The sequence below is a fragment of the Peromyscus leucopus genome, chromosome 19 (assembly GCF_004664715.2).
Source record: "Peromyscus leucopus breed LL Stock chromosome 19, UCI_PerLeu_2.1, whole genome shotgun sequence".
Classification (NCBI taxonomy): domain Eukaryota; kingdom Metazoa; phylum Chordata; class Mammalia; order Rodentia; family Cricetidae; genus Peromyscus; species Peromyscus leucopus.
The window spans coordinates 62611375-62631244 of NC_051079.1; the positions used below are offsets into that span (position 1 = coordinate 62611375).

The 19870-nt window shown below is 45.9% G+C and overlaps 1 protein-coding gene across 2 annotated transcripts in view; it reads left to right on the plus strand.

Annotated features, from left to right (window-relative positions):
* The first annotated feature begins 6160 nt into the window (after positions 1 to 6160).
* Dym (dymeclin) overlaps positions 6161 to 19870 on the plus strand; it is a 295335-nt gene continuing 281625 nt past the window's right edge. Inside the window, exon 1 of one of the 2 annotated variants that reach the window (XM_028871947.2) lies at positions 6161 to 6417. The gene's annotated coding sequence lies outside the window, so the exon portion shown is untranslated. The remainder of the gene's footprint in view (positions 6418 to 19870) is intronic. The other variant, XM_028871945.2, reaches the window with a different exon arrangement.

The window sequence follows — 19870 nt, forward strand, 5'->3', positions numbered from 1 at the left end:
ACACACAAAAAGTAAAAAAAAAAAAAAAAAATCACAGAACAATACACATAGGGCATAAAGCCTATAGTTCATGCTGCTGGCTTCTGGGACATTCATTTTGCTGAGTAAGACTAGCATCATCATTATTGAGCAATTAAATCTTCTGTGAAACATGACTGGAGAGATGTCTCAGCACTTAAGAGTATCGGCTACTCTTCCAGAGACCTAGGCTTAATTCCTAGCACCTACGTGGTGGCCCATAATCATCTGTTAACTCCAGTTCCAGGGGATCTGATGCCTTTTTCTGGTCTTCTCGGGCACCAGACAAGTGGTGCACAGACATATGTAGGCAAAACAACCATACACATAAAAGTTAAACTTTAAAATAAAGCATGATCTAAGGTGATTAAAATAAATTTTTACCGACTTTGGCTCAAGGTCCCAAGTAACTAGATCTGATCACTCCACACCCATGCAGTCCTATTTTTTCAAATCTTTACCTAGATGATTTGTTTGTAAAGAGTTAGAGATTGTCATCCGGAAGGCATCCTCTCTAAATACCATCACCCTGGGATTTAAGTTCTACCAGGCACATTTTTTTTTTCATGTAAAATATGTTTTATTGTTCTTTAAAAGGGTTCAGGATTTGGTTTTAAATCAGGCTGCACACCTTTCAAAAGTTTGACATCTCTCACCATGCCAAACTGACTTCCACTAGCAATACTTCATTAAATCCAAAAGAAAAAAAAAAGTTTTAATTTTGAGGAGAAAAAAAAAAGTCCAGTTCTGAGAACAGTTAACATTAGTCTTATTTAAAACAATATGAGGGCTGTTTTATGTTGCTTTATCCACCCTTCTCCTCACACAGAACCAGGAATGTAACTCTATCTCAGGCAGGCATTGAGACTGATGGACACCTGCAAGCACATAACCTCACGGGAACACATGTGCTCATGCACAAATGCACACACCAAATTTCTGAACATGTCAAGTGGAAAAGGGTTTGCTGGTATTGATCACAACCCCTGGAGTCAACAGTCAATCTAAACTTAGAAGGTAAGATATTTTGATCTTGAGTCTATGTTAAAGCAATCTATTTGTCGTCATGTTCTGAAATAAGAGAATTTTGGGTTGTATCATCATTTTACACTTTAAAATTCTAGAAACAATGTCAAAAAAGCATTATTTTTCATTTTCTGGGATGAGGCAGGAAGGACTCCACAGATTCGAATTTAGTTAAAAGCAGAACAATCCCAGCAATAGTATAGAGGCAGTTCACAAAGCTGCCAGCCACTGAGGTACCATCAATGAGATGTCGTCCATCCTACCGGCCTATCTGTACTAATAAAGCAGGAAGCTTAAGGCTCTGCACAATACATTTCCACTGGGACAAGAAGACTCTAGGCCTGCACCCAGGGCTTGACACTCACTGTCAAGTAGGGAACATTTAGCTGAAGAGGGTGCCAGAGTCCCCGGAGATGCCTCTCCACTGCAGCCTCTACCAGGCACATTTTGGAGGGACACGTACATTGAAACTATAACATACCTATTCTGAAATGTTCTCATGACTATTATATGAATCAATACAGCTGGTCATTTATTTCATTTTATTTTATGTGCATTGGTGTGAGGGTGTCAGATCCCCTAGAACTGGAGTTACAGACAGTTGTGAGCCACCATGTGGGTGCTGGGAATTGAACCCAGGTCCGCTGGAAGAGCAGCCAGTGCTCTTATCCACTGAACCAGCCCCGAGCTGGACATTTTAAAATGATGCCCAGCTTGTAGTTGTTGGGTTTGTTTGTTTTTGCAGTCCTCCAGATTGCACCTAGAACATTGCACATTCTGGCCAAGCTAGGGTTATAGATGTGTTCCAACCAGACCCAGCTGCCACTGCCTCTGGGCATTCCAAGTTTCTTCTAAGTTATTTTTGTCAGAGTTGTGACACAGCAACAGGAAAGAACAGGAAGACATCTGGGGACAGTCTCGGTGTCGCTTGCACAGTAGAAAATTAGAATGCACTTACTTTGAGCAGGTGATATGTTTCCAAGGCACAGGAGAAAAAGCAAAATTTTTGGATCTTGTGGTTGGGTTTTGGTTTTGTTTGTTTTCTTTTGTGGAGAAAGAGTCTTCTCTCTGTGTAGCCCCTGGCTGGCCTCGAACTCAGAGATCCTCCTGCCTCTGTCTCCGGAGTGCTGGGATTAAAGTCATGTCCAGCTAAGAGACAGGGTCTTAAGTAACCTAAACTGGCTTTGTAGCTAGCTGAGAATGACTTTGAACTCCAAATTCCCTCTCCTTCCTCCAACTCCCAAGTGCTGGGGGTACCAGTGTTTGCCACTAGCCACAGTTGGCTTTGAACGTTGAATTCTGCTATCTCTGCCTCCTAAAGAAGACATGTTCTATAGAGGGAGTTCCAGGACAGGCAGGACTACACAAAGAAATCCTGTCTTAAAAAAAAAAATAAATAAAAAAGGAAAGAAAGAAAAAAGAAAAAGAAAACATGTATCTTGAAGATCAGTGGATATTACAAAAGAAATATGTGATTGTATCTAATAATAGACCATCAATGTATATGAAGCAAATACTGAAAGAACTGAGACACAGATAAATGTCCCTGCAATAATAGCTAGAGGCCCTAGTACCCTATCATCTATGTGTAGCTCAGTGGTGGAGTGTTTACCCAGTGTGTACTGAATTTGATCTCCGGCACCATCAACCAACAACCAAACAAACAACCCCTCCATCTCTCATGGATAGAACAACCAGATAGGACACTGAAGACTTGAGCAACATGGTGAGCTGCCTGGCCATAACAGACACAATGGGAGTGTGGCTTTTTCTTTAAATGCATGCTCTCACCAATATACAGGACTCCATTCACAAACCTCAGTAAATTAAAAAAAAAGTGACAGCTATCATACAAAATACACTCTCTGACCCAAACAGGGTAAGTTAGACGTTCTAACACAGGGGAAAGGAGAACAGCCACAAAAATCATGGCATTGACACAATATCAGCTAGGTGAACGCAGTAGACATTTCCGTGAGTTCAAAGCCAAGGCGATCTGATGACTGGGAAGTATTGATCCCTGCAAGGCTGCAGTGGTATTTAGTATTACTTCTGGAATAACTTTGTGTTGGTTCAGAGGAGTTTTGTTTTAATACCAGTGGGAATGCACCTGTATATATGCAGATGCGAATTGCATTTTGAAGATTTGAATCTGCTAGTTAATTTTCAAAATCTATTTGCTCAAAAGCCATTCCTTTGGGGCTGGAACTAAGCTATGCCAGCTGTTCTTTTCCTTCATGGTAACGGAGCACATTTTGTCTGTGTGTAAAGCCTGCAGCTCCACAAGAGTCCTTACGCGAGGACAGGACCAAGTCGAGAGCACAATGCAAACAGTTCTTGATTGTTCATTATCTGTATCCATTTGGCTTGACTTAGAATCACATAGAAGATTGAGGCAAACCCCTGTGTTTGTCTGCTCAGGTGTTTCTGGATAGGATTAACCGAACCCTGGATTAACTGGAGAGGATTAACTCAGTTCTTGGCCTGAATGTGGGTGGCGCCATTCCATGGATTGAAGGGCACACATTTTTATTTATTTATTTATTTATTTATTTATTTATTTATTTATTTATTTATTTATTTTGAGACAGAGTTTCTCTGTGTAGCTCTGGCTGTCCTGGCTGTAGACCAGGCTGGCCTCAAACTCAAAAGATCTGCCTGCCTCTGCCTTCCATGTACTGGCAGTAAAGTCATGCACCACCACCACCTGGCTGGGCATGCGATATAGAGGACAAGGAGAAAGCAAATAATGAGTTGGCACCCCTCTTTTGCTTCTTGGCTGGATAGGGAAATAGCTATGAGCCACCATAGCCTGATTTTTTCTTCCTTCCTTTCTTTTTCTTCCTTCCTTTCTTTTTTTTTATTTGTTGTTTGTTTTGTTTTGTTTTTTCAAAACAGTGTAACAGCTCTGGTTGTCCTGGAACACATTCTATAGACCAAGCTAGCCTCGAACTCAGAGATCCTCCTGTCTCTGCCTCCCGAGTGCTAGGATTAAAGGCCTGTACCATCATGCTCAGCTTATTTTTCTTTTATAATAAGTCACAGTTACAATTTTCCCACCAATCAGGATTCAAAGATTAGGGCTTTCCCTATGTGTTCCATCATTGTCAATCCCCACAGAATGTAAGCTTTTCAGTCCAAACAATCAGATTCACTGGTTCTTTTTGTTGTTAGGAACAGCCATAATGTTTTTTAGAGAACAAAAGATGTGTAACAGACTATTTCTCTTATTTAAGGAGGAGGTGGGTTAGCAATTGGAAAGTCTCCAACTGCCCCAGGGCCTGGGAACTTGAACTTTGTTTCACCCTACAGGTAAAATGAAGTCTGAAGTCAAAATGGCAGTACTCAGGGCAAGGTGCTTTCCCTGTTCCCAACATGTAGAGGTCAGAGGACAACCTTGGAGTCTTTGCCTTCTATCTTGAGACAGGGTTTCTTGTTTGCCATTGTGTGTTCCATGTGAGCTAGTTCAGGCGCTTCGGTGGATTCTACATCTCCATCCTCCATCTGGCTCATGGAGTGCGGGATTACAACTCTGTGCTACCGCACACAGCTTTATATGAGTTCTGGGGATTGCAGCTGAGGTCCTCACTCACTCTAGCACCTTAGTCTTCCCAGCCCTATTTTTTGATATTTTTAAGGTAAGGTCAGCCAGGCAGTGGTGGGGCATGCCTTTAATCCCAGCACTTGAGAGGCAGAAGCAGGTGGATATCTGTGAACTCGAGGCCAGCTTGTTCTACAGAGCCAGTTACAGGACATCCAAGGCTACATAGAGAAATCCTGTCTAAAAAAAAAAAAAAAGAGAGAGAGAGAGAATGTCTCTGGTAGCCCAGGCTGGCCTTGAGGCCTTGAACTTACTCTATAGCCAAGGATGACCTTGATCCTCCTGATTCTACTTCCCAACTTCGGGGATTACAGGTGTGAATCGCTATGTCTACCTTTCACAAACACGCTTTCCAGTCAGTAGACAGCTGTACCATTCTTTCCAATGGCTGGGCAAGTGTGCCTTCCTCTTTTTAGCTAGATCCTCAGGCGCCTCGTGTTTTAGTATGCTTTGCTGTTCGGCAAGCCCAGGGAAGTTACTGGCAATTGATATTGTCAAAGAATGTCCAAGCTGGCAAAACGGCTCAGCGGGGAAAGGCGCTTGTTGCCAGTCCCAATGACCTGAATCCATCCCAGGCTCCATACGCGTAGGAGAAAATCAACTCCCACAAGTTGTCCCCCATCCTCCCCACTTGTTCCGCGGCATGCACTTGCTCCTCCCGATAAATAAATAGATGGAAAAGTGAAGTCTAATATTTATACAGCACTTTACAGAGAATGTTGGCACATGGCGATTATACGGTGGAAGTAATAGCGATAGCTGTTTCATAGGGTTATTTAGAAAAATAAAAATGCCGGTGAACGGCACATAGGAAACAGTCCATAACGTGGATGGTTGTTACCGCAATGGCTGCAATTATGTACATATTTTAGATGAGGGGAGCTAAAATACTCAAAGGTGTTCATTTGGTGACCTCAGGTCATTTGACTTAAAATTCCGTATTTTTCTATAAAGACAGTGTTTCGTGTAGCCTGGCTGGCCTCCTTATATAGCAGAATGACCTTCATCATTCAAGTACTGGGATTATAGGTTCAATTCCATACTATTGGTTTTGTTTTCAGACAGGCTCTTGCTCTGCAGCTGCGGCTGGCTTGTCGTTCACTATGCAGCCCATGCTGACCTCGAACTCGGAACAATCCTTCTTTAGCCTCGCAGGCAAATACCATACTTTCGGCGCTACACGATAGTGATTCTCATTTTGGTGGGACTCATCCTGAGTATATTGCTGAAGGGTCCAGATCTTTCCGTTAAAAATATTTTATTTTTCAGTTCTTCATTGTCCGCAAAAGATTTGTTCGACGTTGGTGTGGTTATCCAACAGGAACGAACAGGGCCCTTAATCTCAATTAAATTTACCAGTACAGGCGCTCTCGCTCCCAGGAGCCTGGAGTTTGAGGCATCTGCACTTTGCCACGTGGCTATGTGGTTGCCCGGGAGACGCTAGGAGGAAGGAACGCCAGAAGGACTACATTTCCCAGAAGCCCCCGCGTCTGGCGTGCCACGGGACCGCCTGCTGCTGGTGCGCGCCCGGCCGTTCAGTTCCTAGCCGCGTCCTCAGCCGCTTCCCTCTTCTCATCCCGGCCCCCGCGTCTCCGCACCGACATCTCTGGGGCCGGAGCTCAGCCGGAGCCGGAGCCGCTGAGCGGCGGAACCATGGAGGCCTGAGCCGGCGGCGTGCACACCGGGGCCGCTGTGCGCCCGCGCTCCCGCTTCCCTGCCGCCCGCCCGCCCGCCCGCCGCGGCTCGAAGGGGAGTCCGCGCCGCTGACACAGGTGGGCTTCCCTGGCGTGGCACCGCCCCGCGGGGACTGAGCCGGAGGTGACCGGCCGCGCGCCGCCGGGCTGCGGCCCCTGAAGGTTGGGCCGCCCCGGGGCTGCGCGGAGCTCGGGGGCCCTCGGCGCCCGGCTGTGCAGAACCAAGTGAACGGGACCCCCGGTCGCCCCTCCGGGACCTAGGGGTTGCCGGAACGGCGGGAGCTTCCGGACACTCGCCGAGGTTGGCTGGACAAATGGGCGTGTGATGGGCAGGGCGAGCAGTAGCGTGTTGTGCCTCTGACAGACACATTTTTATTGGCGATATCCTTGTATACTATAAAATGCATGCTTTGGAAGTACCATTAAAGTACAGCTTACTAGCTTTTAAGTCTGTTCACAGGATCGTGCCACCGTACAGCAACCCCACAACATTTTTACCTCCTCGGGAGAGATCCGTACCCATTAGCAGTCGCTCCTACTCCCTCCTTCACTCCCCGCAACCATCAGTCTATTTTCTGCCTTGGCGGATTTGCTTGAGTCATTGGGTGTCAGCTGAAGGGTGAAAAGGGGCCAAAGTGGGGTTTGAGGGAAGTGGAGTGATAGAAAGACTGAACTACAGCGAGGGGGTGAGTGTAATGGGGCTAGCAAAGACTGGCTGGGGGCAGAGGGCGTGGGAGCCTTGAAGGTCTAGAGAGGAGATGCTGGACAGGAGGATAAGATGCGAGGGGAGGTGGTGGGGAGCTGTGGAGCCTTGCCAGAACCAGATGCTTATGCCTGAGTTGAGGGCTCGCTCAGTCGAGGAAGACAGTCTGTCAAATAGGTGAGTGATAGCTGCAGAGGATGAAGCTCATGGGTTTCTAGAACTACTGTTCTGCTCTGGAGTTTTCATTTTAGACCATCTTCTTGGCAACTCAGAGACACTGGGGCAAGGGTGAATAGCCTCATCTGGAAGATGAGGAGCTGGCATTCTAGAGGTTGGGGGGCTTGGTTAAAGCTCATAAAGTTAGTAAGTGGGGCAGGAGCTGAGACTGAAGTATAATGGATGAAACCAGAAGTGGCCAGGTTATTAAGAAACAGAATTGAGCTAGGATAATGTTAATAGGAAGAGGATCGAGCTGTTGAGAAGTCTGTCTGTGTTGGCCTAGTAGTGGTGGTGGCGGTGGTGGCGCACGCCTTTTATCCCAGCACTGGGAGGCAGAGACAGGCGGATCTTTGTGAGTTCGAGGCCAGCCTGGGCTACAGAGAGAGTTCCAGGACAGCGAGGGCTACATAGAGAAACCCTGTCTTGATAAACCAAAAAGAAGTCTGTGTTATAACGTGTATGTTAAGCAGTCTTTGTTGTTCGTTTTGGTCAAGGTCTTGTTGCTTTGTGGAAAGGTTGTGACAAAAGTCGATTGGTGGCTCTCACCCTTCCTGACACTGACCCTTCAATAAGTTCCTCATGTAGTGGTGACCCTCAACCATAAAGTTATTTTCACTGCTGCTTCCTAACTGTCATTTTGCTACTATTAGGAATCATAATGTACGGGCAGTCGTGGTGCACACCTTTGATCCCAGCACCTGGGAGGCAGAGGCAGACAGATATCTGTGAGTTCAAGGCCAGCCTGGACTACAGAGTGAGTTCCAGGAAAGGTGCAAAGCTACACAGAGAAACCCTGTCCGGAAAAACAAAACAAAAAAAGTAACACATTTAGGGGTTGGGGATTTAGCTCAGCGGTAGAGCGCTTGCCTAGCAAGTGCAAGGCCCTGGGTTCGGTCCTCAGCTGGGGGTTGGGGAGGAATCATAATGTAAATACCTGTGTTTTCCAATGGCCTTAGGTGACCCCCCCAAAGGGATTGGGACCCACAAGTTGAGAGCCACTGGAGTTGTATAGCTCAGTGGTAGAATCCTGGCCTGGCATGTACAAGGCCCTGAGTTTGATCTTCAGCATCATGAGGAAGAAAAAAAGAACAAATATTGAACTAAGATAATGTATTCTTTTTTTTTTTTTAAATTTATTTATTATGTGTACAGTGCTCTGTCTGCATGCATGCCTGCAGGCCAAAAGAAGGTGCCAGTTCTTGTTGCAGATGGTTGTGAGCCACCATGTGGTTGCTGGGAATTGAACTCAGGAACCCCTGAAAGAACAGCCAGTGCTCTTAACTGCTGAGCCATCTCTCCAGTCCCTAAGATATGTATTCTTACATACCATTACCAGCTCTGACAGTGCCAGTAATCGTAAGTGTAGCATTTCAGTAATACCTGCTGGAGATTGAGCTCCATTACTCTTCTTTTAATATTGATATAATACTACGAGCATACTTATAATATTGACTTCTCAATGTCATCAATAGCTAGAAGGACATTATTTTTAAGCGTTGGCATCTTTTTAGATTTTATTTACTTTTGTAGAAGGATGGTTTCTTGAGTGCACTGCAAGGGGGAACTGGGTTGGGCAAGAACTGGAGTACTTCTGTCTTTGGATCCATCTGATAGGTGGGGGCTGGGCAGTACAAACACATCCATGTTTCATGGAGTACTTCTGTCTTTGGATCCATCTGATGGGAGGCGACTGGGCAGTACAAACACATCCATGTTTCATGGAGTACTTCTGTCTTTGGATCCATCTGATGGGAGGCGACTGGGCAGTACAAACACATCCATGTTTCATGGAGTACTTCTGTCTTTGGATCCATCTGATAGGAGGTGACTGGGCAGTACAAACACATCCATGTTTCATGGAGTACTTCTGTCTTTGGATCCATCTGATGGGAGGCGACTGGGCAGTACAAACACATCCATGTTTCATGGAGTACTTCTGTCTTTGGATCCATCTGATAGGAGGTGACTGGGCAGTACAAACACATCCATGTTTCATGGAGTACTTCTGTCTTTGGATCCATCTGATAGGAGGCGACTGGGCAGTACAAACACATCCATGTTTCATGGAGTACTTCTGTCTTTGGATCCATCTGATAGGAGGGGACTGGGCAGTACAAACACATCCATGTTTCATGGAGTACTTCTGTCTTTGGATCCATCTGATAGGAGGCGACTGGGCAGTACAAACACATCCATGTTTCACTTGATGAAATGTTGTAGTATCATTCCACATTGGAACATGGAATTTGGGGTGACCTGAATCTGTGTTCCTAGGCCTTGGTCACTCAAATGGCTTCAGACTATTCCTTAAATAACAAAAAACCATAGTGCCTCCTGCTTCTCCAGTAGTTCCTGCTACTCCTCAGTTCCACTTTTAACAATCAGTATGGCTCGTTCTTTGTAAAACAGTGAAATGTTGTTAACATTGACTATCTTTTTTGTTTGTTTTTCCCCCAAAACAGGATTTCTCTGTTGTAGCCCTGGCTGTCCTAGAACTTGCTCTGTAGATCAGGCTCAGAGATCCATCTGCCTCTGTCCGAAAGTGCTGGGGTTAAAAACAACGCCTTCACATAAAGATCCATGCGATTGGATCAGTTTCATAGGGATAATCCAGGTTAATTTCAAACAGTGTGTGGAGCGGTAACGCCTGCGTTACTGATACCTGTTCACCATGTCCGAGTGAGGGGCTGTGGATTAAAAAATAAGAGACAAGAGACAGTGGGTCATTCACCACGGCTGAAATGCCGAATGCCAAATGTTTAGGAATTGCCACAGGGGCAGGCAAGCCAGGCTGTGTTGCTTCCATGAGAAGCATGGTTTTATTTACAGTTCTAAGATCCTGTAATAGCCTCCATTTTCCTGACTTCTTTTTTAATAACAAATATAAGTGAGTTCCAAGGTGAAGTGGAAGGAGTGATATGTCCAGCATCTAACTGTTCCTTAACTAATGTGTTTGCAGCCTCCAATTTTTCCTTAGTAAGGGGCCACTACTCCACCCATACAAGTGTGCTTATTTTTTTTTTAAAGATGATTATTATTTTTGATTTTTATATGAAGGTGGGGGATCTGAGGTTGGCTCCTGTTTGTGTGGTATGTATTTCACTGACTGAGCATCTCCCCAGCCTCTACTTTCTACGTCTTTACTTCAGGCACATCTCTGAAGTCTCTCTGCTTCCCTTGAACTAAAAAAATCCTGTGCCTCAGCCTCCAAAGTGCTGGATTACAGGCTTGAGCCCCCGTGCCTGCGTTTATGGCTGTCCCTTTTGGAGGTAACATTATCTGGAGTTGAACAGCTAAGATGTGGACGCCTTTGGAGGCTGATATTCTGCCAATCTCAGCATGCTTTGGACTGTTTTGCTGCGTTATTTTCTTTGCCCAGATGCAGTGGGAGTACTCCCTTTGAGTCAGGATGCAGGTGATGGGCTGGTTAGAGCAGAGAGGACTGTAAACAAGGACTGAGAAATACCTGTGGCTCTGGCAGTATCACTTGGATAAACTCGAAAAGTGAGTAAGCATAAAGCTATCTAACACCATGTGAAGTTTCTCCTTCCTGATCCCCTCCCTCCCTCCATCCCTCCCTCCCTCCCCCTCCCTCCCCTCCCCTCTCCTTCCTTAGTAGGGTCTGACTGCATAGCGCAGGCTGTTCATTTTGGTCTCTTTTATATTTATGTTTTTAGAAATGTTAGATACTTGTAATCAGAGTGTGCTTTCTCTCTCTTTCTCTTTCTCTCTCTGGTGGTGCTTCTTTTCATGTACAAGTGAGGAGACAAGGATTCTCTGAGACACCCCTACTTCAGTGGGATAGGAGGGTGCTGGCAGAGAGAGAGAGAGAGAGGATATTTGCAGTTAGGTTGAGCTGCTGCTGGGACGTTTGGACTTGAAGTACTTTCTGAAGTACTATGACTCAGCTGTACAGGGGTGAGTGCTGTGGGCCAGAAAGCAGAGTGACAGGGTGGCAGTTGCTCCTCTTCTTCCAGGGACAGAGGTGGACAGGATTTGCAGAAGTCCTCTAATGTGCTGTCCTGTTCCACATTGCTGATGAGCTGTGGAGGTCTGCTGTCCTTGGGTGAGGCACCTGGCTCTCTGGTGACGGGCCTTAGTGTACCTTTTGACAGGGAGGCAGTGGCAGTTATGCTCTTGTCTTCAAGCTTAATTTTGCTAGTAATTTTTTAGGGGAAGGGGATTTGGAGATAGGATTTCTCTGTGTAACCCTGACTGTCCTGGAACTTATTTTGTAAACCAGGCTGGCCTTGAACGAAGGGATCCGGGCCTGCTGAGTGCAGGGATTAAAGGTGTGTGCCACCACCGCCCTGCATAATTTCTTATTTTTAAAGCAGAGCTTAATTTTCCAAACTTAATGTGCTGGTAAATAGTCTCTATGTTTTTTGAGACAGAGTCTTACCATGTAGCTCCAGCTGGCCTGGATGTAGAACAGCCTGGCCTTGAACTCAGAGATTTTTATGCCTCTGCCTCCCAAATGCTGGAACTAAAATTGTGTGCTACTATGCCCTTTAGAAGTGGCTGTCAAAGATTTTCTTTGTCATATAATAGTGTATTTCTTTTAAAAAAATTTTATTTTAGATTTTATTTATTTTTATTTACTATGTATGGAGTTTAGTCTGCATGTATATCTGTGTACCATGAGCATGCACTGCCTGGGGAGGCCAGAAGAGGGTGTCAGATCCCCTGGACCTGGCTGTAGAGAGTTGTGAGCTGCCATGTGGGTGCTGGGAACAGAACCCTGCTCCTCTGGAAGAGGATCACTTAACCACTGAGCCATCTCTGCAGCACCCTTGATAGGACATTTCTCGTTGGGGTGAGTTTGTCATTAAATTTTATTTATTTTTTTAGAGACGGGTTTTCACTGTGTAACGTAAACTTGTTCTGATCTTGCAGCAGCTGCCTAGGCCTCCAACATGTTACTAATGTATCTCTCACTGGACAGGAGTCTGGAGATATGGCTGTTCACTGTCTTGGGGCCTGGTGGTTTCTACGTCCTAGTCATTCCTAGGACATAGACCTTGATCTTTGGGTCCAGGAGGACTGCTGGAGTTGTAGCTAAAATATCCAGGCAGCAGGGGAGGGGTGCAAAGAGGGTTGCTAAGTAGATAGCCAAGAGGTGGCTGTTAGTTAGACAGGAATATGTCTGGTTAGAAAAGCAATTTCTTTTAGCAGATGGAAGGAAGGCCTGGAGAGATGGCCCAGTGGTTGAAAGTGCTGACTGCTCTTCCAGAAGACCTGGGTTCAAGTCCCAGCACCCACCTGGTAGCTCACAACTGTCTATAACTTCTGTTCCGGGGGATCTGACACCCTCACACAGATGTACATGCAGACAGAATACCATTGTACATAAAATACAAATAAATTATTAAAAAAAGAAAAGGCAGTTTCTGTTAGCAAATTGGAGAGGCTGTAGGCAGTCAGCTCTTCCGCCTTGTTTGGTGAGTAGTTGTCTGTTTGCAGCCTCCAGGCTGATCTATACACTTAGACAACTCTAAACCTGCACCTGGCTGTCATCTGTTTGCTTTGGTGAGGTTTTAACCACTTACCCCTTGAGATGGGGTCTTAATTTGTCACCTAAGCTGGTCTTGAACTCATGATGCCGCCTAGAAGACTGACCTTAACTCCAGGAGATCCTCCTGCCTCAGTCTCCTGAGTGCTGAAATTGTAGGTTTGTGGCACCACACCTATTCAACCCCTTTGACTTTAAATTTTTTATCTGCAAAATGGGACTCACATTTACTTTATGTTGCCTGGAGAGTGAAATGGATATACTTTTAAGATCAACCAACCAATCTGTAATCAATCATTTATATGTCTGTCTAATCTTTCATGTTTCTGGACATAGAAACCTGATTAGGTGTGTGGAGGTAGACAGAAGAAGGATATCTCTACACTTCAGTATTGGGGTGTTGAATTTGAGGTGCTTTGGAGGCACTGGGTGACAATCAGATGCACCTGGCACTCACTAGATGGTTCTGGACTGGGTTCATCAGTACATAAGCGTGGGGCTCACTGGTTTAGATCTGGTAGGGATACATGGATTACACGGCTATAATGTTTGGAGTGAGAATGTTCTATCTGGGTGTGGTGCCACATGCCTTTACTCCGGCAGTGGTAGAGGCAGGCAGATCTCTGTGAGTTTGAGGTCAACTTGGCCTACATCGTGAGTTCCACCCCAGGCGGGGCAGTATAGTAGGCTCTGTCTTAAAAATTAAATAAATAAACAAACATAAATAAAATGTTTGCTGTGTAATAAGTCTCTCTGTAAAGCACCCAGTATCAGCTTGTGCTCTGGCTTCTTCTTCTTTTTTGAGACCAGATCATTCTTTGTAGCCCATGTGTAGACCAGGCTTGCCTTGAACTCATAGAAATCCATCTACTTCTGCTTCCCAAGTGCTTGGATTAAAGGTGTGTGCCCCACTCCCAGCCCTTGCTCTGGCTCCCCCCGCCCCCCATGGGGTTTCCCTGTGTAACAGTCTTGGATGTCCTGGAATTAAAGGGTGCACCACCACTGCCCAGCTAGTTCTGTTTTTTGAGACAAAAACTCGGTATGTTTCCCTGGATGACTTGGATCTCATCAAGTAGCCCTGACTAGCTTCAAACTTTTCGAGATCCACCTGTCTCTGCCTCCAAAATGCTGGGATTAAAGGGCACTACCACACCCAGCTTTTTTTGTTCTTAATTTTAGGGTCCTTTGATTCTGCCTGTATGCATCGTGTGTATATGGAGCCAGCGGTCAGTGTTTGGTATCTTAACTAGTTTTCTCTGTACTTTTTGCCAGCGTCTCTCATGGAACCGGGAGCTCACTGATTTTCTAGACTGGCTGGCCAGTGAACAGGGACCTACCTGTCTGTTTCCCCAGTACTATAATTCACTCTTGCCTTTGGCTTTTCAGTGGGTACTGGGAATCTGAACTCAGGTCTTCATGCCTTGGTGGCAAGCAATTTAGTGACTGAGCCATCTTCCTTAGACTTGAAATTGTTTTCTTTTTTGATGGTATCTTGCAGTTCATGAAAGAGTGTATTGTAGAGATAATATGATGGATGTGGTGGCTAAAAGAGAATGCGTTTTGTACCTTACCTGTGTGGGTGTGACATCTGGTGTGCCACTTTATGGTTCTGTAATTTTAGGTAAACTAAGCATTTTTTGCTGTATTTTATTTTTCCCTTAGGCCAAGAATTGGTAGGTATTGTAAACTATTTTAGGGTTTGTGGGCTGAAAGGCAAAGTGAAAGCTACTTTTTAGGTCCTTCTGTAGTAAGGGAGAGGAAATTTCTCAGAGTTTTCATTGATAAAGTGCGGTGCCGAGCGTTGAGGACTGTGAGTGAGTACAATGCTTGCTTAGCGTATAGGTGTGCCGATTCTGTCGTTGGTGTAATGTAACCTGGGCATGGTGTCCTGTGCCAGGCATCTCAGCACTTGGGAGGTAGCTAGAGGCAGGAGGGTCAGAAGTTCAAGGCCGTCGTTGGCTATATAGCAGGTTTGAGCCCAGCTTGGGCTATGTGAGACCCCGTCTTAAAGACAATTTTTTTTTTTCCTGAATTACATGATTATAATCCCAGCACTCAGGAGGCTGAGGGAGGAGGATTGAATTCAAGGTCAGTCTGGTGACCCCTCTCTCTCAAAAAGAAAAGACTTATTATTAAAAATTTCTTTTATTTTATTATATGAGTGTTTTGCTTACAGGTATGTGTGTGCACCCTGTGTGTGCCTGGTGCCTACAGAGATCAGAAGGGGTGTTGTATCCCCTGGAACTGGAGTTACAGATAGTTGTGAGCCACCATGTAGGTCCTGGGAGTTGAGCTGAGGTCTTCCACAAGAGCAAGTATTCTTAAACACTGAGCCATCTCTCCAGCCCATTTTATTATTGTTACTATATTAATTATTATTATTATTATTATTATTATTATTATTATTATTATTATTGGTGGTGGTAAAGGATTGCTAGTGTTGGGGGCTGCAGTGGTGACTGTACATTGATGGGGTTTTCTATAAAGCACTTGGGGCCTTCTCATGCTAGGCTGAATCATTAAAACATAATATCAAGACTCCACAGATTTTGTACATCTTACATTTCTTCAGGGTTTGTAAATTTGTTCAGGTACTTCTCTATTCGCTCCACCCATACCTACCATGGTCAGTTGTTACACATCTTTACAGATTCTATTGCAGGTTGCCTTCCTTTTCCCCTTACTTTTTTCTAACTTTTGACTTGTGTGTTCTTGTGAGGGCAGGGTACCTTGCAAGAGTCAGTCCTCTCCTTCTGCCATCTGAGTCCCAGGGACTGCTCTCAGGCCATCAGACTTAGTGGATCCCAGGGACCACTCTCAGGCCATCAGACTTAGTGGGTCCAGGGACCACACTCAGGCCATCAGACTTAGTGGGTCCAGGGACCACACTCAGGCCATCAGACTTAGTGGATCCCAGGGACCACACTCAGGCCATCAGACTTAGTGGATCCCAGGGACCACTCTCAGGCCATCAGACTTAGTGGGTCCAGGGACCGCTCTCAGGCCATCAGACTTAGTGGGTCCAGGGACCACACTCAGGCCATCAGACTTAGTGGATCCCAGGGACCACACTCAGGCCATCAGACTTAGTGGATCCCAGGGACCACTCTCAGGCCATCAGACTTAGTGGGTCCAGGAACTGCTGTCAGGCCATCAGACTTAATGGATCTCAGGGACCGCTCTCAGGCCATCAGACTTAGTGGGTCCAGGGACCGCTCTCAGGCCGTCAGACTTAGTGGATCCCAGGGATCACTCTCAGGCCGTCAGACTTAGTGGGTCCCAGGGATCACTCTCAGGCTGTCAGACTTAGTGGGTCCAGGGACTGCTGTCAGGCCATCAGACTTAGTGGATCCCAGGGATCACTCTCAGGCTGTCATACTTAGTGGGTCCAGAAACCACTCTCAGGGCGTCAGACTTAGTGGGTCCCAGGGACCGCTCTCAGGCCGTCAGACTTAGTGGCAAGCACCTTCTACCCATGAATCATCTCACCAGCCCCTGAGTTAATATTTTCCTGCATTTTGTGAAAGTATTCATAGTTATCACTGTTCCACACAGACTGTCTTTTGAGTAACTGTCTTCACTTCAAATATTAAATTTTAGTCAAATATTAAATTTTTCTCTGGACAAGGTTCTTGGCTTCTGTAATCCAATACAGTGTAATTGACTCACCGTTTATAAATGTCTTTCTTCACTTGGTTATCTGATGAACCATTTTGAGATCTAATTTGGTTGTGGCCTCATTTTTTTTTCCCCTTGTTATTTTTGGGAACATTGTGAATGATGAGGCGCTTTGTTTGAAGTGTTGTAGTTTGTGATCCTTGCTCTCCCGACTGAGGGCTGTGTGGTGGTGTAAGTTAGGGTATCGCAGCAGTGCTTGGTCTGGCCGAGTTCCTCACGGTGTATTCTTCTGGCATCGCTGCGCTGTTACTAACAGTCAAATGCCTGACTTTAGTGAGAGAAAAGATGGTGTTGGAGGGACACAGCTCAGCCTTTAAGAGCACTCCTAGCTTTTGTTTGTTTGTTTGTTTTTTTTTTTTTTTCATTTGAGACAGGGTCTCACTGTGTAGCTTTGCGCCTTTTCCTGGAACTGTAGCCCAGGCTGGGCTCGAACTCACAGATTTGCCTGCCTCTGCCTCCTGAGTGCTGGGATTAAAGGCGTGCGCCACCACCACCCAGCCACTTCTACTACCTCTTCTCAAGGGTCCAAGTTCAGATCCCAGTACCATATTGGGCAGCTCACAACTGCCTGTAACTCCAGTTCCAAGGGGTTCTGACCCTTGTGACACATGTGACGTGCCCTCACATACACAGCGCACGTAAATAATATTTAAAAAATATTAGAGGGGCTTGAGAGAGGGCTCATCGGTCGAGAGCACGTACTGCTTTTGCAGAGGACTTCAGTTCCGTTCCCAGCACCCACGCCGGGAGGCTCACACATTGCCCATTTTAGAAGTTTCAATGCCTCTGGCCTCCACAGGCACCTGCACTCATGTGCCCACACCCACACGTGTGCGAGCACACACGCGTGTGCATAGTTAAAAATAATAAAGGTACAACTCGAAAAGAACTTGAAAGGGCGAATGACTTTGGAGTCTGTTTTCTTTTTTATGTTTGCGCCGACCAGTCAGAGGCTCAGTATGTCCAGCCTGGCCTCACACTTGAAGCAGTCCCCCTGCCTCAGTCTCCCATGTGCTGGGCTTATAGGCATGAGCCAGCCCACCTGGACCTGAAGTGCTGTTGAGGTCTGTGCATCGTGGAAGTTTGTGCTGTGTTGAGTAGCAGGAGAAAGGGACCAGGACATTGCGTGGGGGTGACAGGAGCAGCTTTGTAATAAGACTTTACTTATGGACACTGACATTTTAATTTCATGTCATAAAAGTATTCGTTATTTTTTTGGTAGCCACTTAAAAATTATTGTTCAGGCAGCTGGCTAGATTTGACCCTCGTACCACCATTTGCCAGCCGTGAGCCCGGCAGTGAGAGTGAGCCCCGCCTCACTGGATGTTGAAGGGAAACGAGTCAGTGTGTGGGAAATGCAGCTGAGGGCTAAGGGACACAGTGGACGCTATATGACGTCTCCCGTTGTCACTGCCACCATTGGGCTTTATTAGCTCTTGGAGCATATTAACTTAAATATCCTCGGAATGATCTGCTGCCTATGAGACTTCTCTCCGGTTCGTTTTGGTGTCTTTATTTCATATCAGAAGCTTTTTTTTTTTCCTTCTTCCTTTTAAAGACTGACAGGATTTCTCTGTGTAGTCCCGGCTGTCCTGGAATTTGCTCTGTAGCTAGGTTGGCCTTGAACTCACAAAGATCCGCCTGCCTCTGCCTCCCACACCCAGCCCCGTTAGAGGAGCGCTAGGCATTGCTGTGAGGGGTAAGCAGTTGTTAGAGCGTGCTGGGGGAAGAATCCTAAAGCTCCTGCTCCTGGGTGGCCATTTAGATCCCCTGGAGTTGAATCTTCAGTCCCCTGCCTCAGAGGCTGGGAAGCCTTTTGTGTTCACCCCCCTGCATTTATCCTCCGTCTCGTTGCCGTCCCCATGCTTAGCCTTGGAGTCTCAGGGCCTTCCAGTCACCCATGATCCCATGGACGAGTCCCACAGGCAGCCCTGCACCCTGTTTGGATCCCATGGTGCTGTTCTGCATTTCTGCCACCTTCCCAGGGTTCCATGGGTCAGTTGGCTCACTCCGTGCTGGTGTCCCTTTTGGCAGACTCAAGCTGGGGTGTCCTAAGCAGTGCTGGTTGGGGTGCACTCTCCCTGCTCTCATCTTTTTATTTCATTTTTATTTATTTATTTTTGTTTATTTTATTTTTTTTGAGACAGAGTTTCTCTGTGTAGCTCTGGCTGTCCTGGAACTCACTCTGTCGACCAGGCTGTCCTCGAACTCTCAGAGATCCACCTGCTTCTGCCTCCCCGAATGCTGGGATTAAAGGCGTCGTTCTGGCTTCTTAAGGCTTCCGCTTTGATTCCCTCGTGCGCCATCACCACCCGGCTTGTTTTCATTTGCTGCACCCGGCACCTCACTCTACTTAACATAGCACTGGGAGCAGTCTTTCAGAGACTTCCTCCCATCACCCACGAGCCCGTGGTGTCTGTGACATTCAACGTGTTCTTTGGTTAGTGACCCTTGTCTGTTTCTCTAGTTACCCAGTCCAGCTATGAGATTTCTCTTTAAAGTCTCTGCAGTATAGATGGTGTGTGCGGAAGGTGAGAGCTGACTCCTTCAATTGTCCCCTGACCTCCACACATCTTCATGGCATGCTCGCCCCCCTCCCCACACAAACTATATTTAAAAAACATTCATCGTTTATGTGTCTGTGTGTGTCTGTGTGAATGAGTGTGCACCATGTGCGTGTAGGTGCTGGTAGAGGCTCAAGTCGGGCATTGGGTCCCCTGGAACACAAGTGACAGGCGGTTGTGAGCTGTTGTGGTTGCTGGGGACCACACCTGGGTTCTCTGCAAGAGCAGGAAATGCTTTTAACCAGTGAGCTATCTATCTCTGCCATAGATAGATAGGTAGATAGATAGATAGATAGATAGATAGATAGATAGATGATAGATAGATAGATGGAAATAAATTGGTTAAATGAAAGTAGCATTGTATATTCTCTTTCCTTGACCTCAAATTCTTTTGTATTTCCGTAGCTTCTTGGGTAGAAATAACTCCAGTATAGTTATTTACCTTAATCTATTGACAGACTGTCTTTCACATCAGTGTTTGATTCATTAGTGGCAGAGACCTGGTTTTGTTCAGTTTTCTTTTCAGTTGTCACCTTTGTGCCTGGCACGTTTGTCCATCTGTAATAGTATTTGTGGAGGGACTGCTTGGCTGTGTAACTCAAACACCATGAGCCAAGAATGCTGACAGCATTGGTAGAAATACTGACTTTTGAAGTGGCTCTTTATTTGGGGGGACAGTGATGAATTCAGGGTTAATATTTAAGATGAGAACCAGACATCAAATCAACATGTCCGTTAGGTAAAGGTTTATGATGGATTGTGACTGAGAAGTTAAGACTGAGTACATAACCTTGGGTTACTCACCGAGACACTGGCACAGCCTGAAGCACGTTGGAGCCTCCTATTAGGAGAGCA